This window comes from Eurosta solidaginis, chromosome 5 (genome assembly GCF_040869045.1).
Source record: "Eurosta solidaginis isolate ZX-2024a chromosome 5, ASM4086904v1, whole genome shotgun sequence".
NCBI classification, from domain to species: domain Eukaryota; kingdom Metazoa; phylum Arthropoda; class Insecta; order Diptera; family Tephritidae; genus Eurosta; species Eurosta solidaginis.
Genome location: NC_090323.1, coordinates 258,706,750 through 258,731,285, shown reverse-complemented (window position 1 = coordinate 258,731,285; position 24,536 = coordinate 258,706,750). Strand labels below are relative to the sequence as shown.

The window sequence follows — 24,536 nt, the reverse complement described above, 5'->3', positions numbered from 1 at the left end:
CCCCATCCCCAACCGATTAAATCAGCAAACCATATTTCAATTTCTTTTCATGCTTTAAACAGGTATATTAACACGACCCGAAACATACTTAACAGATTTATCTTCTTACAATTATAAATTAAACAGACATTTATACTTAAACGCAAATGCCTACGCATAACACATATGTATAAGTGGATTTACAATCCTACAGCATATATATATATTATTTTGAAATTTCTTCAACGGATTTTCTTTATATGATTTATTAACCATGAGTTCTGTCACAGCAACAAAAAATTACTTTACACCCATGGTCATGCAAAAGAAAACTTATATAAAATATTACAATCGTTTGTTTTCTTCGGTGTCAGCACAAAAAAAAACCAAACCCTTCGTCTAGCTCAAGATGAGCACTACTTTGAATACAACACCCAAATCCTACAGCCTACCTAAAAGAGCTCTCTTCGGTGGAAAACGGATATTTGGGGCAGCTGGATATTTCAGCAATCCGGAAACTATTGCAGTCTTGGCACTCTGGTTTGGTGATTTCGTGTACCTGACTATCACCAAATTTGACATCAATTACCAAAAAAATTACAACATCAATTAATACAATACGTATACACATATATATATATTTTTTATCTTAAAAGAAACGGCCTTCATTTGCTTGTTGGGTTACGTTAACCAAAAGCTTTTTTATAAGAATATTGTTGTCTTCACCTCACGTGGTTTTAGAGGCACTGTTGTACGCCTGTATGCTGGTGAAAAGTGATCATGGTAGATTTCCGAAAAAAATTTCCCTGGCGCAGACCAAAAGCTTTTGTTTATTGACGAGGTGGTGTTCAACTAACAGATAGAAACTATATTTTAAACTGATACAAAAAAGGCTGGTGCTTTTGCGCCTGTTTGGCGTTCATGCACCTCGCGTAGTCTTCGAGGGTGCACTTGACTCAATAATATGTGAAGACACCCAACAAACACAGCCAAGTTTATTCTCGAACATAAGTTATCACCTTACGCGGTATTTGAGGTGAAGTTGAGGAATTTTGAACAACTTTCTAACCGCACTTCCACATATATGTAATACATATATATAAAATTATATTTCGTTCATTTTTATTGCCAAAAAAAAATATGCACCCTTGTTATTCGAACAATCTGCATATCATAAATAAGTATACCCCAAGTACAAAAGTGAATACCAGCAAAGAAGATTAATGGCCTTCGATCCCAAATAGAGAATAGCCTTTGCGATGATGCAGAGAATTAACGTTAAAGATTTGAGGAAGGAATTTGATCTCAAGGGCATATCGAGTCGATATTAAACTAAATTGTTTGTTGGGAATTTCGTGACCCCGGCAACTAATAAAATTATCAAAAAAAAATTTTACCAAAAAGAATTTTACAGGAAGACACTTATGAAACGTTTGCCTGGGGCTTGCAGAAAGTCATTAGAAATTTAGTGACAAGTCACCGCAATAAAAACTTTAGGTACATGAACCCCCCAAAAGGCGCAAAAAAAAAGAAGAAGGGACAATATGTCTCAAAAAAAGTTAAATCCACCGACTTACCGCTGTTTAACTGCTGTCCCTGCGTATTCCACATCCATCATGCGCATTAACCATAAAATCCATAATTTTCGTACCGGCCGGAATCCTAGGCCTTTAGCCTTAAAAATAGTTTTTTTCCGGACGACCGCGGGTTTCTTTATCGGCGTTTTGCCACGCCGCACATAAATTTTGAACACCACAAAAAAAACACTACGAATTTGTCCTTACTGGACCTCGCGCCAGGGATACATATATGTATATCTATACAAATTATTAAAAATCGTTTACGCGATCCTGCGCACAATCGACACAATCAACTTTAATGACACAGCTATTCTATTCTTTTAATGGTAACTAACCCCTTTATATAGGCAATAGCTAAACAGCAACACCGTTTCTAGTTGCCGTTTCTATTGTTTTACATTCCAGCCAACAACGACCATGTCTCCCTATATCCATCCTTTTCCTAAGCCCTAGCCCACCGTACCTACGTTTCGTCATATGGCAACCTTCTGGCATAGAGCTTTTAACTTACTTGTGGTGAGAAAGTTGTTGCTGTCATTTGTTTTGACATTTCACGGCAAAACAATAACAAACCCTACATAAAACAAATAAATAAAATATGTAAAAATATGCAAAGTCGCAGACGAGGACATGCGGCCTCAGTCACTCCGGCAAACCAGCGGCCCCTCCCCGGACAAGGACACGGGACAGAATCCAGAACGGAGGCTCGCAATTGATGCACGCATAGCCGATGAAAGTACTGCCGAGCAAAGCCCATTGCCACGTATACCTATGCTGGCATGTACAATCACATCTATGCTGTGGAGACCCTTGGATGAAACAACAATCATAGGGCACGAAAATGGACAAATTTCTGTTTGGGATATCGGGAGGGTGGTCGTAAGATTACCTCAATAAGTGATCATAAGTGATTAAAAACGATATGCAGGTAAATAAAAAAATGGTATTCTGTTTGTTACTGCATCCAAAGATGCAGCAGCAAAGCTATTTGACGTGGAATCACTGATGTGTCTGAAGACTTATAAAACAGAATGGCCTGTAAACTCGGCTGCAATCAGCTCAATTATGGACCATGTTGTCTTGGGTGGTGGATAAGACGCCATGGAGGTGACAACAACATCAACCTGGTGTTTTTCCATGACGGCCACCCCACCCCATGCGTCACGAGCGGTCCAAGGTAGCGTATATCTTGCAGACGCCCAAACGTGGGGAACACCCACCCTGACATCTTTTACTTTTTCTTCTTTGAGTATTTCTTGTTGCATTAATTGTTCTTGTTTTGTCTGTGATCTTGTCTGTACTGCTAAAATTGATGTTCCTGAATTTTTTATTTCTTCTATTGTGATGCGAGAGAGTGCATCTGCTCCTACGTTCGTTTTACCTTTTATGTATTCAATAGTGAAGTTGTACTCTGCCAGTTCAAGTCTGATACGTGAAAGTTTTGAAGAGGGATCTTTCATATTGAACAAGTAAACTAATGGACGATGATCGGACTTGACTGTAAAGTGTGTGCCATATATGTATGGTCTGAACTGTTTTATTGCAAAAAATATAGCTAAAAGCTCTAACTCAATTATTGATTTCTTTTGTTCTGAATTATTAAATGATTTGGACGCGAAACAAATTGGTAAGTCAATGCCATCTTTATTTTGACTTAAAATGGCACCACAACCAATTTTTGAAGCGTCGACAGTAATTATAAATTCCTTTTTGAAGTCTGGGTATTGGAGAATTTGAGGAGAAATTAAAGATTTTCGAAGTTTTTCAAATGCTATATCACATGATTGATCCCATTTAAATTCCACTCTTTTCCTGCTAAGTTTATTTAAAGGTGCTGCTATGGAAGCAAAATTTGGTATAAACCTTCTGTAATAATTGGCGAATGCCACGAATCGTCTTACTGCATCTTTATCGGAAGGTTTCGGATATTTCTTTATTGCAATTATTTTGGAATCGTCTGGAAGTAGACCTTTTGACGAACATTTGTGTCCTAGGAAAGTGACTTCTGAACGCATGAAGTTGCATTTTTCGGGATTAAGACGCAAATTAAATTTTTTGCATGTTTGAAAGACTTGTTCTAAATTTTTAAGATGGTGAGCTTCGCTGCACCCAATGACTATAAGATCATCGACATATAAAAAGGCTTGGTTTGGAGAAATTCCTGAAAAGGCAATTGACATCATTCTTGAGAATGAATTCGGAGCTACGTTTAAACCGAATGGTAAAACTTTCCATCGAAAAGCACCGCGATCAGTGCTGAATGAAGTGATGTCTCTAGAATCTTTATTTAATGGGATTTGGTGAAAACCTGAATACAGATCCAATGTAGAAAAATATTTGGCTCTGCCTAGATTATCAAGAATATCGTCTATTCGTGCAAGTGGGAATTTGTCTGCTATCAATTTTTTGTTTACGGCTCTAAAGTCAACACACATCCTGTAGGATTTCTGTCCATTTGGGTTTTTCTTTGGCACAAGTATCAATGGACTATTATAGTTGGAATAGCTGTGTTCTATAAGATCGTTTTGCAATAAATTATCAACTTGTTTATTAATTTCCTCTCTCTGACAATATGGTAAACGGTAGTTTTTTATGTAAACAGGATTTGTATCTGTCAATCGTAATTTCTGTTCATAAAAGTTGTTAAGTGTCATACGATCGGTCTTTAGTGCAAAAATATCATCATATTTTAGACATAAATCGAGAAGTTTTGGTTTGGCATAGTTTGGCATTTGTTTTTCTAAAATTGATTTTAATTCCTCTGACCTTTTCGAATCTTTTGAAAGATCATTGATTTTATACACGTTATAGTTGGTGATTTCATCCGTAACTATGTTACAATTTCTTACGTATTTTACCTCGTCAGTGACGTTTAATACCTTTATTATCGGATTGTTGGTGTCAACAATACACTTTGCGGTGAACACACCACTACAAATTTCCTGTGCGTCTATGAAAACTGGATGTTTAGATTTTTTCAGCTTAAATAAGCGATAAACTTCGCATCTAGGAGGAATTATCAATGTATTATCGGTTGTATTATGTAAAATTGAAATTTTATGAATATTTTTGCCAATGCCAATAGTTATGCCCTCGTTTGCATAGTCTATGATGCAATTGTATTTTTTCAAAAAGTCTTTGCCTAAAATACCATCTGACGGTATATTGAATTTGTCATCTACTACATTTAAAGTATGTGGAATTGAAAAATTTGAATAAAAAAGTTCTGTTTTAATGGTACCCAATGTTGAAACTGTATCTGTCGTAACACCCGTTATATTTATAATATTGTTGTTATTTATAGAAACATTTTGTTTTAAACTTGAAAGTTTTATAATTGATATGTCAGCCTGTGTATCTACTAAGAAAGTGCATGTTTTAAAAGAGTCATTGCAATTCAGTTCGATAAAATCTGAGTAGTTCAGGTTTAAACAATAAATTGATTTATTTTGAAAAACGTTATTTAATTCAGATTCTGGTCCCCCAGTGTTCGCTCCTGAGGGCCGTTGGCGTTTAAAGTGCGTACACTAGCGTTATTTGTAGTATTTGAACGTCGATTGTTGTTGTTACTGTTGTTATTGCTGTTGTTTCTGTTTACGGGCCTGCTATTGTTATTTCGAAAATTACCATTATTTCGCGAGCCATAATTATTGTTGTTATTATGCCTATAATTGCTATTGTTGTTTCTGTTAAAATTGTTGTTGTACCTCGAAAAGTTGTTCCTATTATATTGATTTGACCTGAAGTTACCTCGAAAACTATTATTTTGCCTGTTATAACGTGATCTAAACGCTAGTACCTGCCTTTCACTTGTTTGGTTATTTTGTTCTACGATCATTTTCGCAACTACATCCTTAGAGTCAGTAAACATAGTTGACGCTAAAATTGATTTTACTAGGTCTGAGCGAGTGTTAAGCCGACAAACGTTGACGGTTTGTTCGACTGCCATTTCGTGCGCTTTTTCCTGAGTCATTCCTTCTATAACTAATGATCGTTCTAAAGCATCGGAGAGTTCCTCAACACGTTTAGCGAATTCAGTATGATTATTATTAAAAACTTTTAACGATGCAATTTTTCCTGCAACAACTTTTGAGTTGTCAGGTTTTATTCTACTTTTTAATGCATCTTTTATTTGTTGAATTGTTGTTACTTCATTTGGAATTGCCTCACGCGCTTTCCCTTCTAACTTGGATTTTATAAACGAAATGAAAGTATTTGTCAAATTTCCTTCCATCAAATCTTCTATCAAAACTATTTTATCTATAAAGGATGCAAGTGAAAGCGGATCGCCGCTGTAGTTTTCTCTAATTATGGATGCACACATAGTTATAAAAGTTTTCTTTTGCTCTGAAGTCGCCATTGTTGGTTGTTCTTCGCTAATTGTGTCTAAATTATTATTGTGGAGTGAATTGGAAAATCCAGGGAAATCCTCAAGAAAAGATACGTGACTTTTTTTTAATAATACTAGCTTTGTAAGCTGAAGTTGTCGATGCGTCAGATAATTCTTCCTCAGTGTCAAAATCAGAACTTGATTCGCTTTCTTGTATTAATTCAGAAAGATCTTTGGGTATTTTTATATTGCAGTTAATTCTAGAAAAACATTTAGTGAGTTGTTCTCTGCACTTTGACAAACTTTCGATTATTGAACTAGGCTTATCTCGATTTTCAAAATATGAGTTTACTTGTATTATTATTTGGTTATAGCTTTTAATTAAAGCATCTTCATATTCTATTGATTTTTTCGCTGAGATAGATCGGTTATTTAAAACTCGTTTAGTAACTTTAGTGAAATTAGAGCGTAAATTTTTGAAATTGGAATCAAAATCTGACATTTGACAACTGACATCTGAAAACTTTATTACATTTATTGAAAATGTTTACCTCCGTGGCAGAAAAAAAATGTTTCATAAAAAAAATTCGGAAAAATGTTAAAACTAACGCTGTAGGCACTGTTTATATAAGAATGAATTTGAAACTATTCATTCGCTCAGTAATTGTGGTTTGTAATTTAAAAAAAATTTTTTTTTGTTTAAAAATCAGAGAATATTCGAAATATTCAAAATCGATGAGTTAATTGGTAAATGGTAAAGATTCGCATATTCGAAAGGCACTGTATTTAAGACTTATTTTGTAAATGCAAGTGAATGTTGAAATATTTTAACCGCACTGTATTCGTTTAATAATGCAAAGAGAAAAAACTGTTGGGATATTTGAAAGACACTGTATATAATACACAGTTTGAAAAGAGTCGCAAATGTAAGATATGTTGAAATATTTGGAATACACTGTATTCGTGTGATGCTTCGAAGGAATTGTTAACTATTTGAATGGCACTGTATTTGTTGCAAAAAAAAATATGTAAATGTTTAGACATCTATGATGCTTAATTTCCGAAGAAATAATTGGAAAAAGAGAAAAGTAAGCTTTCACCGATAAAATAAATTTTCACCATTACCCTGATTGACTGTAACCCGTCTATGTTGATATTTAAAGTCAATGAGAATTTTTCAAAATTGATTAGGTTTGAATAACTATCGCAAAATTTTGGCGAAAAGATTTGATATTTTTGGTATTATACATATAAAATTGATGTATAATTTGCGTTCCAAAAAATGTTTTAAAAAAATGTATGAATTTGAAAAAAATATTTTTTCGATTGTATTTATTACGAAGCAATGTTCGCATTTAAAATAAAAAATTCCAGTTCCATATTAATGTTCGAAAAAGAAAGAATATAGTAATATATGCGTGATAATATGCATGTGATGGCCGTATATTTGAAATTATATTTAATGTGCATTCGAATTTTTGGCGATATTTAAATGTTTATATGTTTATATTTCAATATAATTGTTTTATGTATGTAAGTAATTTGAAAAATTCAATTTCTTAATTTAATTAGTTTAACATGTTATTGTCTTTAAAGTAGAAAAAGTATGTTGCTACATGCGTAGTAAACAAATGTTTAAGAAAAGTATGTTTATAATCAAAAGTGTCAAATTGTGTTGCTACATGCGTAGTAAACAAATGTTTAAGAAAAGTATGTTTATAATCAAAAGTGTCAAATTGTGTTGCTACATGCGAAGGCTACATGTGTATTACGAAAAATTGTTGCTAAGTTTATAGTATACATGTATTTATACTGAGAAAGCCAAACTACCTACGTATGTACAAAGTTAAAATTTTATATACGTATATTTTAAGGTACTGTACCGCCCTTTTTTCTGCTTTGCTTGCTGCCTTTGCTTGTATACTGCTGAAATTTGTTGTTGTTGTCTTCCTTTGCTGCCGTTACCCACTGATGCTTTTTCTGCTTCTCTGCCTCTCATTCTTGCTTCTGTCTTTTTGCTTCTTTTGCTTTCTCGAATTTTTGTGGATGAGTAAATGGCTTGGGGTTATATTTAACCGCTATTAACGGTGCTCTGTAAAGGCGTCACAGGTGGTTGTGTTTTTAATATCACCGTTATGGCATGGTACAGCCGATTAAAAATTAAATTTTTGTTCATATATACATATGTATATGTATGTATGTTCCAGCCCATCACAACTTTCTAACACTTCTTTATATTTTCAAAAATGTATATATGTATATTTTCTTTTATATGTATTTTAAATGTAAATTTTTGGGTAAAAGTCCACTTTTCGTTGTAGTTTTGGTTTTTTTTTTTTTGAAATTTTATAATTTTTGTAGTTTTTCTTTTGATATATATTTGTTTGTACTTTTTAGAAATTTTGTAATTTTTGTAGTGTTTGAAATTTTAAGATGATTTTTTTTTGTAGTCTTTTTGTAATTTATAATGTTTTTGTAGTCTTTTTATGATTCTATGCTACTTCATGTAATTTTTGCAAAGTTTTTCTTTGTCTTTTATATTATTTTACGTATTTTTGCATTAGCACAACCACCACGCACTTTTTTCGTCCATAACCCCACGCACATATATATATATTTTTTTTTAAAACCTTAAATTGATTTTGTACTGCAGGGAATTTTCTTCTTCCCCGGAGCCATCTTTTGCCGCAGGCATGGCCACGGTCGCCATGTAAGACGACCATCGTCACGGTCGCCATGTAAGACGACCATCGTCACGGTCGCCATGTAAGATGACCATCGTGGTCATCTTTATTCTTGCGTCGTAGTTGACGCAGGTTATCGCCCAAACGCTTTAACGCAACTTAAGTAAGGCACACAATACTAATTGCGTAGACTTCTCGCACATACACTGCTTCTAATACCAAAACAAGAAACTGATGAACTTTACTTTTTAAATATAGTCTTTTTAAAATATTTTATTTGTTGAATATAAAAATGTTCACAAACTTAGAGAATTTAATATATATGTATTTATATATATATATGTGAGCTGCTGAAAACTTTTGCTTCTTCACGAGTTGAATGCGCGAAATTAATTCGCGTCATTCGAAGTGACGTTTATGAAGGTAACCCTCATGGTGAGTGATTGGTGTGGTCAAAAAATTGACGTGGTTAATATTTAATGATTGATGTTATGGTCACTCAACACTTATCATAAGGGTTGCCTTACACTGGCCCGATCTTCCACATTGGGTTTCCAGGACAGTTTCTTGTCCAAAACAATCCCCAAATATTTAACCCTATCAGAAAGTACCAACGGTACCCCTCCAATCGAGGGAGTTCTGAAATCGGGCAACTTATATCTCCTTGTGAAAAGAACCAATTCCGTTTTTCCCGGGTTGACCGCCAATCCACATGATTCAGCCCACCTAGCCACAGTATCCAGGTAGCCCTGGAGAACATCGCGCACGGTGCCCAGAAATTTGCCTCTGTCTAGGATAGCGAGGTCATCTGCATAGGCAACCACCCGACAACCATTGGCTTCCAGCTCCACAAGAAGCTCGTTGACTACCACAACCCAGAGGAGAGGAGATAGGACACCCCCCTGTGGCGTACCCCTGCACACCTTCCTCTTAATTATGGCCCCTCCCCACTCCGCTGCGACAATTCTGCCGCATAGAAGTTTGCTAATAAATTCAACCAGAGCCCCCTCGACTCCTAAACCCACCAGAGCTCTTTCGATTGCCCCCGGTAAGACATTGTTAAAAGCCCCCTCGATGTCTATAAAGGCACCCAGAGCATACTCTTTGTGTTCTAGGGACCTCTCTATTTGCTTTACAATCGAATGGAGAGCCGTTTTCGTCGATCTGCTCTTTCAGTACGCATGCTGTGAAGCCGACAGTAACCCCCGAGGTATCCTTTCCCATAGGTACAGTTCAATCAACCGCTCAAACGTCTTAAGAAGAAACGACGAGAGACTGATTGGACTGAAATCCTTAGGTGATACATGAGAGCTTCTGCCGGCCTTCGGAATGAAAATAACCCTAACCGTGTGCCAAGACTTCGGGATATAGCTAAGCCTGAGGCAGTTAGTATAGATGATGGCCAACCAGCGGCAGGAAATCCCCAAAGGCTTTTGAAGTTGCGCAGGAATGATTCCATCCGGGCCCGGAGACTTATAGGGCTTGAACGACCCTATAGCCCAGGTTATTTGACTTTCCCGTATTGGAATGGCAGGCACTTCTGCATGGCCAACGACCGCCGACCATGCAGGCGAAGATCCCTGCGCAACTGGGACATTGGGAAAATGATTGTCCAGTAAAAGCTTTAGGGACTCCTCGCTACTCATCGACCAGTCCCCACCATCATCTCGCAGATACCCAAGAGGAGCGGGATTCCTAGAGAGTATTTTTGTAAGCCTCGCGGATTCATTGCAGCGTTCTACGTTTTCGCAGAAGCTTCGCCATGCATCTCGCTTGGCTAGCCTTATTTCATATTTATAAATCCCCAGACTCACCTTATAGAGCTCCCAGTCCGAGGGTAATTTACTCCTCCTGGCTCTGTCGAAGAGCCGCCGACTGGACGCTCTTAGTTCATCAAGAGAATCCGACCACCAGCTTGCCTTTCCCCTGTAAATTTTCAATGGGCAGGACAGCTGAAAGGCGCTATTGCTTGCCGAGGTGAAGTTTTCCACCAGAACGTCTATCTCAGATTCGGACAGGTCCGAATTAACGGTAGGAGGCGCAGGCAATAGCTCTCCCAGCTTCCTACAATACAAGTCCCAGTTAGTACTTTTAGGGTTCCTAAAAGATATTTTACCGGGACGTTCTTCGTTCACCGAGAGCTGAATATATCGGTGATCAGAGAAGGAGTGCTCGTTGAGAACCCTCCAGCCAGATATCCGACCTTCCAGTTCTCTACTAACCAGGGTGAGGTCCAGGACCTCCTCCCTTACCGCAGTAATAAAAGGCGGGTCATTACCCCTATTACATATACAAAGTCCCTCATCTACAATAAAAGTAAATAAAGACTCACCTCTAGTGTTGGTATCCGAGCTTCCCCAGATGCTATGATGGGCATTAGCATCGGCACCGATGATAACGCCAACACTTCTCCGCCTTGCTTCAGCGGTGATTTCGTCCAGTATCGCAGGTGGTGGTTCCGATACGTCCCCGTGGGGCATGTACGCTGAGATCACCCACATTTCATTACTTCCTAGGTCGAGGCAGAGCGTGGTTACGTCAGCATTGCTGAAATTAGAGAGAATAAAAGCTTTAATCTCTTTTTTAACAAGCACACAGGATCTAGGCCTACTTGCCTCCCCATGCACCAAGATGTTGAATTTTCCAGTCCTTAATCCAGAAATCTTACTGCCGTTACTACTCAGCCACGGCTCCTGGACAAGGACTATATCCACTCCGCCTTTTTCAAGGCAGAGCAACAAATTTGCGGAAGCCGCCTTAGAGTGCTGAAGATTGATTTGACGGATTTCCATCAAAACCGTTCTTCTTCCGCACCCCATCCTTGGCGGATTCGTGTTAGTCGTGTCCACTCTAAAAAAGTCCCCCCTCAAGGCCGCTATCCGGAGCCGATTGTATAGTCGCCCTTCAACGGTCTCGTGGTATGCTACGCAGGGACGTCACGCGAGGGTTGACGCATTACCTTATGAGCAATGCGTTCAGAGCCAGACCGGACGCAAAGCGGGAAAATCTTCAACCGCACCTACACCACCAACTTAACGGCGAGGGAGCCGGAACGTACCTTGAGGCCCGCCACGGTTTTAACGGGACGTGGGCAGGTGCTGCATTAGCCTACCAGCCGTTTCGATAGGGTTTCACCCCGACCTACTAAGGTGGCAGAATACCGCACTTACCAGCCCAAAGTCATCAATTCCTAAACATAGTCAAAATCAAAGTCCCTAACAATCCAGTTCGTCACCGTTGTGTACCGATCTTGACCCTTAAAAGGGTCCTCCCTCCCCTGAGCTCGGCACAATGACTCAGGGGTTCGGGTTTTATTGAGTTGTCCTCTCTAGATCCGCCATTATCAGTAGAAGCAGGGGCACCTCGTGCACGACGTCATAACTAATCACGCGTGACATTCGTACTATGGCCGGTCTAAGGCTGATAACAGTCCCTGATCCAGAGCCTGGAACCACTTATGATATCCAAGCCAAGTATCTTAGCCCCCAATCATATTTCACTTAATCTGGCTACAATATAAAACCAATTACGATGATAGGATAGGATAGGATAGGTTAGGTGGTAGCTGCCCTGATAAGGATAGCTCACTTGGACAACACGAAGGTCCGTTGTGATACCACATACACCAAAAATAACGGTGACCTAGATCCAGCTACTTAGAGAATCGTTGGGTAGCAACGATAAAGCTCCGAATGATACCGATCTCAACTTTGGATATATCCTCGGGAGATCCAAGTGAGTCGCGACCGAAGTACTTTCGCCTAATTCTGGCAAAAGCTGGACAATCAAGCATAAAGTGATTTGGTGATTCCACCTCATCATCCTCCATACAGCTGCAGCAGGATGGAGTTTCCAGTATATTAAGACGTACCGCATGGATACCCATGGGACAGTGCCCTGTCAAAACCCCAATGACCATTGATAGGTGAGCCTTAGTGAACCCAATTATTTCAGCAGACCTCCTGCCATCCACTTTCGGCCAGAAAGATCTTGCTACCCTGCAAGACGTGGTATCCGCCCAACGTTTGCTGAGCTGATTCGAGGCCCAGCTATGGAGGAGCAATCCACAGGTGGCCAGCGGGATCCCGAAGTCCCTACAGCCATCTTCATCCGGTTCAGTTGTACCGATGCGGGCTAAGAGATCCGCTTGACAGTTACCCGGGATATCACTATGGCCCGGGACCCAGATAATCTTAATTGTAAAATAATTCGATGCAATCGCAAGCGAGGTCAGGCACTCCCAGACCACCCTCGATCGCACTGTAGTTGAGCTCAAGGCCTTGATAGCCGATTGGCTATCAGAGTAGATGTTAAATTCCCTAACCGTGGTAGCACTGGATAGCATTCCATCCACCGCATCCTTAATCGCAGCAATTTCCGCTTGGAATACACTGCAGTGATCAGCCAACTTAAACTTGCGGCTTAAATTTAGCTCTTGACAAAAGACCCCCCCACCAACCTTTCCATCCAGCTTTGACCCATCCGTGAACAAGTTAACCGGTCCCATGCCCCAGATAATTCCTCTTCCCCAATCCTCTCTCTCTGGAATAACTGGGGTGAAGGTTGTATAGGGAGCTGTTATCGGCATACAGTAGTCCGTTCTGTCCGGGATGAAGTCGAAACTGGTAAGAAGGCTAGAGTGTCCGCGGTCAGAAAGTCTATATCCCATATCACGAAGCCTGACCAACGACCTTGCCGCGGCCGCCTTTCCCGCAATATCTACTGGGTATATGTTCAGCATGACGTTCAGTGCCAAGGTAGGCGTTGTTCTGAGAGCGCCACTGATACCGATCAGCGCCGTCCGTTGCACTGACACTAACATTTTGGAGGTGCTCGCCGTGTCCAATTACGATGAACATCTGTACTAAAATAAAACAACATAAAAACTAAAGGTGTGAGCTAAAAGGATTGGACTAGTTAAATAATCATATATACCAAATTTGACCATAATTCTTGGATAAGACAAATTACCGGATTATACATAACGCCACCGTGGATCAACGGAACAAAAAAACGGGACTTCTACATAAATGTACATATAGTACTGAATCATAAAACTGGGGATTGGAAAAATATAAACAAAAGAAATTGGACAAAAATACCAACTTAAATTAAAAATAAACAAAAATTGAAACTATTGTGATTTTGAAGATTTGAAAAAATATCAACAAATTAAAGACCTTTACAAAATTAAATTGGACATAAATACAAATTTAATAAATAACAAAAATACATATAACTGCACCGAGGACAAATAACGGGATAGAAAATATCCTAATATTTTAATGTACAGTCATGTACACATGAATAGAGTGAATATGGAAAATGATTACCATAATTTAATGGATAATTAACAACTAAAGACAAATTGAATATAACCTGGCGTGGTGCCATGAAAAAACCGAACCAAATTGAAAATAACCTGGCGTGGTGCCATTTTAAATACCAGTTTACAAAGCACGGATAGTTAAATAAAAATAGCAAGCTGCTACACATGGTTCTGGCCAGTTGGTATTACCATTGTGTACTAGTGGAGCCAAAATTACTTACATACTTTGGAAAGTTAATCCAGAAATTAATCATTTTATGCATTGGACAATAACCTGGAACTGGGACTTTCAAAGATAAGAAGGTCCTCCTCCATGCAATCAAATCTCGAAAAAAAACGAGTTTGACAATAAAGACTCTGATATTTCCGGTTGATACACATTGGAAAAAGCTCCGACTACGAATGCTCGCTAACACTAATAATACTGGAGCGATCTTGGCACTTAATAGGTTTGGGCAAAGCTCATTCAACTCGTTGAGGGCTATAGTTTTGAAATATTACCGAAAAGATACTCGAATTAAGAAGGTCCCAGAACAGTAGCGATCAAATAATCCTGAATTCGAGAGTATCCAAATGATCGCTTGATAGCCCCCAGAAGAGTTCCAAAATAGTTCCGAAATGGTTACGACAAACTCCCGAGATGAAAACCGTTCTGTATGATCTCGAAATTATTCAGAGACATTCCCGAATTGATTCAGGACGTCATTCTGAAATCGTACCGAAATTATCCAGAAAACAGATCCTCATCGATCTGGAGGTAATTCTGAAATGACGCAGAATTTATGCTAATGATAATCTTGAAATTGTCTGAAAACTATCCAACCTCTAAGTAACCTGAACATACTTCCGAAATGGCCCACAAAATTGTCTCTAAATGATCTCGTTAGCCATACGGAGATCGTTCCTAATCCAACTACAAATAGTGCCGAAATAATCCTCAAAATTATTTCAGGAGTGAAATTGGTGATGATCTTTTTTCGGATATAGATCCGAAACTAGCATTATTAAAGTACTAGCCCGACCCATTTGAACGACTTGAACACGTTGAACTTTTTAGGTTATCCCAACTTCACCAACTCTACCCTCTTCGCAACACTATGACGCCTTTTGATGTTGTTGATGTAGCAGTACCTCGCTCTATCCAAAAAGTGCGACCACTCACAAATTGTCATCAATATCCTATGACGGGGGTCCAAAGAAACTTGGAGTTTTAACTGGGGTAGACCAGATTATGTATGTCGTGGTTGATTCCGGATAGGTAAGAGTTTAACCTTTACAGTATCCAGATCGAAGTTGAGCTTCAGTGACGCGCGTCTCCTTACGGAGATTGTTTTCCTCTTCTGCCTTTTTTGTTGTAGCGATAAGGTTACACCCCGAAGGCTTTGGGAAGTGTTATCGATGTGATGGGCCTTTGCCGGATACAGATCCGGTACGCTCCGGTAACACAGCACCATTAAGGTACTAGCCCCACGATCTCGGGAATGATTTATATGGCCACATTAAACCTTCAGGCCATGCCCACCCTCAAGTTCCATGAGGAGCAAGGGGTCGCCAGAGCCTCGTCTGTTAGTGAAACGGGATTCGCCACTCGAAGGTGAGGTTGACAATTGGGTTTGAAGAAACTATATATTGCGCTGGCAACCTGAAAAATTTGCGCTACACAACCCCTTGAATCTGATATTTTAGTCGCCTCTTACGACAGGCGTACCTACCGCGGGTATATTCTAACCCCCTTTTTTGTCTTTCTGCATTGTGTGGTCCATCGTGCTCTCTGTGTAGCGGTGAAGTCAGCTTTTGTTTTCACAAGGATATCCACAAGTCGGGTAATGGTATCTTCTCCTGCAAATGCTCGAAGTTTTTCAAGCCAAATAAACTGAGAAATACATAGTTCTGCTGCAGTAACAAAATTTTCTTCATCGGTTTTAACTTTAAAAAGTTTTGGAATCCCTGAAAATGATCATATTCTTGTATTCACAAACTATCTCTCCCGATATATGCATGCGCTCTAATCTTTAGACTCTAAAGTAAGTTTATGAATGAGTATACGGAGAGCCGATAGTGATAATAAAGCGGCATACTAACGACATATACTCAGAGCTGTTTGTAAGTAACCGGCACCCAACCGCCAACTCTACGCTTACCCGTAAAACATGCCGAAAGCTTATTGTATTGTATTGTTTGGAAGGTCTTTGCTGACTTTGGCTACGACTGCGCCATTAGGTTGAGTAACTTGAAATGCGCTCCACCGGCAAGTTCTGCTTCAGTGCGATTCTGAGTGTTTAAACGTGAAGTTGAGGTAACAAAGTGAGCGCGTGTGTGTAAATTTTATTAAATTATACACCTACATATGTACATACATATATGTGTATTTACAACAAATACAAATTTTGCATTCAAATATTTTTTTTTTCATAGGCCAAATTTCAGCTGCATTGGGGGTTTGAAATTGTTGTTTGCGTGAATGTCGGTATTGCAGCCGCCCATTTTTTTTGTTGGATAAGCGTGTTTTGGACCCCGGATAGGTCGATATATCGGAATTTTATAAAGCTGGAAAGCCCTTTAATTTTTTCGGGTTTTTTATGTGCGCGAATCCCAGTGCAATGTGCGCCGGTTAACAAAGCAGTAAAAAAAAACGTGGAAAAACAAGTGAACAAATTTATTAATATTAAAAAAAAAAAAAAATTGAATTATGAAAACCCTTCCAAAAGTCATCAGTGTAATTTGTATTTGCTTGTTATATTAGTAATTGAATTGTTGTTGTTTTCTTTTTCTGTGTATATGGAGTGGGGTATCGTACTACTTGGATCCTGCTGTAGTCAATGAGACTCACATGGAGGAGTATCGACTGAAACAAAAAAGGTAGAGATATATATGGAAGAAGGTCAAAAGTTTATTCACAACGTCGATATATGTATGTATACCCCTATGTATGTTTCTAGGTATTATGTATGTACATGCATCGTTGCGAAGTTCATGCTTTCAAAATAGTTTAATGTCTAACTAAAACGGTAAAACTCCCTAAAACGTGTTCGACTTGTTTCGCGACACAGTTTGGATCTTTGAATGGAGTCTTGGCGGGATATATTTACTTACATATGTATATCTTCTTACTCTTACAGACATGTTCACATTAGGGTGCGACACAAAAAGGTATGTGTAATCGAGTCGAATATGAAACGCTTCCGATCAGAAAGAGACCAAAGTTTCCGGGTATAAAGGGATAGGAGCTAATGAAAATGTCTATAAGTTGGAAAATGAGAAGCGGTACTAGATGTACAAATGTATGGTAGACGTCCCATTGGGATAACAGTTGTTTATGATCAATCAAGCAGTAAAGGCTTGGATTGGAGCGCGGGGGGTAAAATTTCTAAGCAAGCATTTGAGCGTGTTTTGTGTTGTTATTGTCGTAGCGAAAAAGACACTCCCCGAAGGTTTTTGGAAGTGAAAGCGATGTTGATAGTTGTGTTGTTGTTGTTGTAGCGATAAGGTTGCTCCCCGAAGATTTTGGGGAGTGTTATCGATGTGATGGTCCTTTGCCGGATACAGATCCGGTACGCTCCGGTACCACAGCACCATTAAGGTGCTAGCCCGACCATCTCGGGAACGATTTATGTGGCCACATTAAACCTTCAGGCTATCCCTCCCTCCCCTCCCCCAATTTCCATGATGTTGATGGTCATTTGCCGGACATAGATCTGGTACGTTATGATAACAGCCATCATTAGGATAAAAGCCCGACCATCACGGGAACGACTTAATATGATCACATTGAACCTTCAAGGTCAACCCGCCCCACCATCTAGTACCATGAGGAACTTGAGGGCGCCAGTGCCTCGATTGCTATCTATATGTATGATACATTTGTGTTCGTGTACTGCACCGCGAGTTCAAGTCTACGCTTACTGTGAGCGATACAGCTATCAGGTCTCGAGCCAGAAAAAAGGATAATAGGAAAAGAGAAAGAGCCAAGCAACAAAGCTCACCATTGCCAAGCCTCCAGTGGGCTTTGTTTACTTTCAGCCCATTCAAGTCACAAGGACCAGATGGGATTTATCCTCCACTGTTATAGCACAGCATAAAACATACAGACGAAGCCTTATCCAACTTACATTAGGCATCTCTGCTGCTCGGCTATATTCCAAGCAGTTTGAAGAGGTTGAGGTTGTATTCCGACCAAATCTAGGGTAGCCCGAGTAACTGCCCTCGTCGTATCAACCTATTAGCGCCAGTTCGTTTCTCCTGAAAAGAACGGATCGAATTTTTGCTCAGCTGATTAGGGAGGTCTACCTTAACAATCTCCTTCTGTGTAGAAATCAGTTTGCCTATCAGCCAGGAAAATCTAAGAAGATGGCTATTCATAGCCTCACGAAAAAAAAAACTGAAAGTATTTGGAGTCTTAAATATAGCAAAATAAACCTAAAAATAAAGCCGTCTTGGCGTATCAAGACATTTCTGAGCTTAAGATCGAGATAATGATATAGCATATGCAGATAATAAGGAAATGCATAGAAAATCTCATATTGCAACTAAGTGATGCAAAGGCCCCCACTCCCAGAATCTCACGGACTTTTGGTTGTCCATTGTGGACATAACGCTTTGGTAAACAGGGAATCAATACACTGACACGGAGGCTTTGCGAATGGATCGAAATTTGATGGTGAAAAAACGGGAGCTGGTAGCTATGGGCTCAGCTTCAAGAAGTCGATACCAGTGGGATGCTACTCAACTGTATATCAGGCAGAAATCCATGTAATAGAAGTTTGCTATAGAGAATGTCCGTACACTCATTTTGTTTTGTTAATTTTCCGACGGGATGGATAATTGATGTATATTGGAACGTATTTCCGTCATCCCTTATCAAATTTGGTTTCGAGACAACTCGGTTTCGGCGCTGTGCCATCATCAGTGTAAATTTTGGTTCTTAGAACGGGCCATCACTCTGCGAGATCATCAACATTCAGCGATCGAATTCATGTTGTCGATTCATGATTCTATCGCTTCTAGAATAGTTTGGCTGTCTGAGAAAATAAAACACACGTTTTTGGTATTAAGGCATATTCACCAAATAATTTTGTGCACTGGTATTGGTATTCATATTGAAACTGGGATATTGGTGCTCAAAATGGCAGCACACATTCTTATCATATCTTTTCAAACTCAGGTTTTTCCAATTCGTGATTCAAAGAGTTTCCTTTACAAATACTGCTGTCTCTTGTTCTTATCACATTGTAAACCGGCCATTTTTGTTTGGCTGTCTTAGGGACACCGGAGTAGAACCAGAAGTAAACCAAGTTCACGTGGAAGCATGATGCATCACGACTGCTTCAGTAGCATCCATCAATTACTTACTTACTTACTTAATTGGCGCTTAACCGTCTAAACGGTTATGGCCGTCCAACAAGGCGCGCCAGTCGCTCCTTCGCTCCGCCAACCAGCGCCAATTGGTCACACCAAGGGAGTTTAAATCGTTTTCCACCTGGTCCTTCCAACGGAGTGGGGGCCGCCCTCTACCTCTGCTTCCATAGGCGGGTTCCGATAGAAACACTTTCTTGGCCGGAGCATCATCTTTCATTCGCATAACATGGCCTAGCCAGCGCAGCCGCTGCGTTTTAATTCGCTGGACTATGTTGATGTCTGCGTATAGCTCGTACAGCTCATCATTAAATCTTCTTCGGTACTCGCCATCGCCAACGCGTAGAGGTCCATAAATCCTTCGAAGGACTTTTCTCTCGAACACTCCCAAAGCCGCTTCATCTGCTGTCATGGTCCATGCTTCTGCCCCGTATAGCAGGACGGGTACGATAAGTGACTTGTAGAGTATGATTTTCGTTCGCCGAGAGAGGACTTTACTTTTCAATTGCCTATCTAGTCCAAAGTAGCATTTATTGGCAAGATAGATTCTTCGCTGGATTTCAGTGCTGATGTTGTTGCTAATGTTGATGCTGGTTCCCAAATAAACGAAGTCTTTTACTATTTCGAAATTATGGCTGCCAACAGTAGCGTGGTTGCCAAGGCGCATATGCGCTGACTCTTTGCCCGATGACAGCAGGTACTTCGTTTTGTCCTCATTCACCATCAAACCCATCTTTACCGCTTCTTTTTCCAGCTTGGAGTAAGCAGAACTAACAGCGCGGGTGTTTAGGCCGATGATATCAATGTCATCAGCATATGCCAGTAATTGCACGCTTTTATAGTATATTGTTCCAGTGCGGTTAAGTTCTGCAGCTAGTATAATTTTCTCCAGTATCAAATTAAAGAAATCGCACGATAGGGGGTCACCCTGTCTGAAACCTTGTTTAGTTTCGAACGGCTCGGAGAGGTCCTTCCCAATTCTGACTGAGCTGATGGTGTTGCTCAACGTAATTTTGCACAGCCGTATAAGTTTTGCGGGGAAACCAAATTCAGACATAGCGGCATATAGGCAGCTCCTTTTCGTGCTGTCGAAGGCGGCTTTAAAGTCGACGAAGAGGTGATGTGTGTCGATTCTCTTTTCACGGGTTTTTTCCAAGATTTGGCGCATTGTGAAAATCTGGTCGATGGTAGATTTACCAGGTCTGAAGCCGCACTGATAAGGTCCAATCAGCCGGTTCACGGTGGGCTTCAATCTTTCGCACAATACACTTGAAAGGACCTTATATGCGATATTAAGAAGGCTGATTCCACGATAGTTGGTGCATTTTGCAGTATCCCCCTTCTTGTGGACTGGGCAAAGAACACTTAGATTCCAACAGTCGGGCATGCTTTCGTCCGCCCATATTTTGCTAAGAAGCTGCTGCATGCGCCTTACCAACTCCTCGCCGCCGAACTTGAATAGCTCCGCAGGCAATCCATCAGCGCCCACGGCCTTGTTGTTTTTCAATCTGGTTATTGCTATTCTAACTTCGTCATAATCGGGCGGGGGGACATATATTCCATCATCATCGATTGCGGGATCGGGTTCTTCATCTCTGCGCGGTGAATTGCTGCCTCCATTTAGGAGAGCAGAGAAGTGTTCCCTCCATAATCTAAGCACTCTCTGGACATCAGTTACAAGGTCGCCGTTTTCATTCCTACAGGAGATTGCCCCGGTCTTAAAACCTTCCGTCTGTCGCCGTATTTTTTGGTAGAATTTTCGGGCGTTATTCCTGGTGGCTAGCAGCTCAAGCTCCTCGCACTCACGCCTTTCTGCTTCTGCTTTTTTCTTCCTGAAAAGGCGTCTCGCTTCCCTTTTCAACTCACGATAGCGTTCACACACTCCTCTTGTCGCGCTCGCTTTTAACGTAGCCCTGTAGGCAGCGTCTTTTCTTTCGGTTGCAACGCGGCATTCTTCATCATACCAGTTGTTTTTTCGTGGCCGCCGGTAACCAATTTTTTCCTCGGCGGCAGTATGAAGTGCTTTGGAGATATGCTCCCACTGCTCCTGTATTCCTTCAGGATGAGTTGTGCCCTCAGAGAGCAGGTGTGAGAGTCGAGTTGCGAAATCATTGGCAGTCTGTTGTGATTGAAGCTTTTCGACGTCTAGCTCTCCTTGTGTTTTTTGTTCCTTGTTTTTAGCCGCGTTGAGGCGGGTGCATATTTTGGCTGCAACGAGATAATGGTCCGAATCGATGTTAGGTCCTCGTTTCGTTCGCACATCTAAAACACTGGAGGCATGCCGTCCGTCTATCACAACGTGATCGATCTGATTGCGAGTATTTCGATCAGGAGACAGCCATGTAGCTTGATGTATCTTTTTATGCATGAACCTCGTGCTTGATATGACCATGTTTCGAGCACCGGCAAATTCAATCAGCCTCAGTCCGTTAGGAGAAGTTTCATTGTGTAGGCTGAACTTTCCGACTGTAGGGCCAAAAACACCTTCTTTGCCCACCCTGGCGTTAAAGTCGCCAAGCACGACTTTTATATCATGACGGGGGCAGCGCTCGTATGTGCGTTCTAATTGTTCATAAAAAGTGTCTTTCACCTCATCGTCTTTCTCCTCTGTCGGCGCATGGGCGCAGATGAATGATATATTAAAAAATTTTGCTTTTATTCGAATAGCGGCGAGACGCTCGTCCACAGGCGTGAACGCCAGCACTTGGCGACAAAGTATCTCTCCCACCACGAATCCGACGCCGAAACTGCGCTTATTCGCATGGCCACTCCAATATATGTCACAATTTTTGATCTTCTTTCTTCCTTGCTTCGTCCAACGCATTTCTTGGATGGCGGTGATGTCAGATTTTGCTTTGACGAGGACATCAACCAGCCGGGCATCTGCACCAATCCCATTCAGGGAGCGGACGTTCCAGGTGCATGCCCTCAATTCATTGTCCTTCAAACGTTTGCCATGGTCGTCATCAATAGAGAGTGTATTTATCCGAGGCTTGTTGTTATATTTCATTGGAGTATGGTTTTACGTGGCGGGTCCCAAGCTCAGCGCACAACCCGCTCAGCGGGAGTGAAAATATTACTTGGCACGTTTATATAGCGCATATGCGCCTTGGCAACCACGCTACTGTTGGCAGCCATAATTTCGAAATAGTAAAAGACTTCGTTTATTTGGGAACCAGCATCAACATTAGCAACAACATCAGCACTGAAATCCAGCGAAGAATCAATCTTGCCAATAAATGCTACTTTGGACTAGGTAGGCAATTGAAAAGTAAAGTCCTCTCTCGGCGAACGAAAATCATACTCTACAAGTCACTTATCGTACCCGTCCTGCTATATGGGGCAGAAGCATGGACCATGACAACAGCAGATGAAGCGGCTTTGGGAGTGTTCGAGAGAAAAGTTCTTCGAAAGATTTATGGACCTCTACGCGTTGGCGATGGCGGGTACAGAAGAAGATTTTATGATGAGCTGTACGAGCTATACGCAGACATCAACATAGTCCAGCGAATTAAAACGCAGCGGCTGCGCTGGCTAGGCCATGTTATGCGAATGAAAGATGATGCTCCGGCCAAGAAAGTGTTTCTATCGGAACCCGCCTATGGAAGCAGAGGTAGAGGGCGGCCCCCACTCCGTTGGAAGGACCAGATGGAAAACGATTTAAACTCCCTTGGTGTGACCAATTGGCGCCGGTTGGCGGAGCGAAGGAGCGACTGGCGCGCCTTGTTGGACGGCCATAACCGTTTAGACGGTTAAGCGCCAATTAAGTAAGTAAGTAAGTAAGTTTATATAGCGAGCCGCTTGCTCCAAGACAGACGCCCGCTTGCAGCCGCACCTAGAGGTGTACAGACGCTGCCGATGAAATATCCCCCGGCTAGCCCTTAAACCGATTATGTCAGAGTGGCCTAGCCAGGTTGTCGCCTTCTCACATTAGCTCACCGCTAAACGGGTGTTTAGCGGCTACCCAGAGGATACTTGGCCGCAAGCGACCGGCAGTAGTGAGCTGCTTGAACCGCATGCAAAAGAATCGCTCTGGCCATTCCCAGGTGAATGGCGGTCAGAAGCTTTCCCCACTTTCGTGGACTTCTACACACGGCCCACCCTCCACGGCATCCATCAATGCTCCTGATTAATGAAGGTTCATTGTTGTTGCTGTCGTTGTCACCGCAGGTTTGTCGACATACTTATTGTCTTTTATAGTTCAGTGACCAATAACCCATATAAGCTTGGGTCTCTCTTGAAGTTGGATGATGCGATGCGGCAATTAAGTGCCATGAGGTAAGCTTGACTCACTGATTTGTGGATAGCTGAAGACCTCTAACTCGGGTTTTGGACAAAAATTCGCTAGGTCTCTTTATACCCAATACATTTTCTTTGGAAGACCCCTGCCGTAAGCATTATGAGGAAATACGGCACCTGAGAACACAGCCGTATGAAGCTAAAAAGCACAAGCAGGCCCTCAGTGAACTTCATAAACAGACGTCTAAAACCTCTATGCCAGGCATTGCCACGTGAATCCTGTACTCAAAGAACAATACCCAAAACTTGCAGAAGGGGAACGCACACTCCCTAGGGAAACACGAGTCAATCCAGCCCAACTTCGATCTGGATACTGTAATAGGTTAAACTCTTACCTAGTCAGAATCAACCCCGATATACAAAACATATGTCCTGCTTGTCCACACCCCTCTCTCTATGGTTCACGCTTGTTGAAACAGAAAGTTTCCTTGGACTCCCGTGAGAGGATATTGATGACAATTTGTGATCAGTCTCACCTATGGGATGGGGCAAAGCACTGCTACAACAACAGCAACACCAACAGCAACAACAACAGCAACAACAACAACAACAACGGTAGCTAAAACATCGAGTCTTGCTGGGGGTTTTAGAGCGTGTTTGGTACACTCTCAGCCGCTTATAGCGCTGGGTCAAATGTGAATGCACCTTTAGCTCCATATAATTGTGGACTATCGGACGGCATTTAGACTCAATAATATGTGAAAAGCTTTTATTAAAAAGGTAGTAAACAAAAATCTTCAAAGAACCCCAATCCGTTTTACACACAAATCTTAAATTACAAGCAACGTAGGAAGGGTTTCACGTTAACGTGCAATTATTTTGTAATTCACCCTATTTTAAATTTGCAAGGCATATTTATTGCGCGAAAAGAAAACTTTTTATTTGCAATTTGTGGCCCAAAAGCAATGCAGAAATGCAAAAAGGAAAAAATAAAATTCAATAATAAGGAACAACAGAACAATTCTAAGAATCAATTTTAGTTG

The 24,536-nt window shown here is 40.8% G+C and overlaps 1 protein-coding gene and 1 pseudogene across 1 annotated transcript in view; both read left to right on the top strand.

Annotated features, from left to right (window-relative positions):
- The first annotated feature begins 2,036 nt into the window (after positions 1-2,036).
- LOC137254410 (eukaryotic translation initiation factor 3 subunit I-like) lies at positions 2,037-24,112 on the top strand (annotated as a pseudogene).
- Positions 16,182-24,536, top strand: part of blot (bloated tubules) — a 208,022-nt gene continuing 199,667 nt past the window's right edge. The window contains exons 1-2 of the mRNA XM_067790042.1: positions 16,182-16,198; positions 16,318-16,761. The gene's annotated coding sequence lies outside the window, so the exon portion shown is untranslated. The remainder of the gene's footprint in view (positions 16,199-16,317; positions 16,762-24,536) is intronic.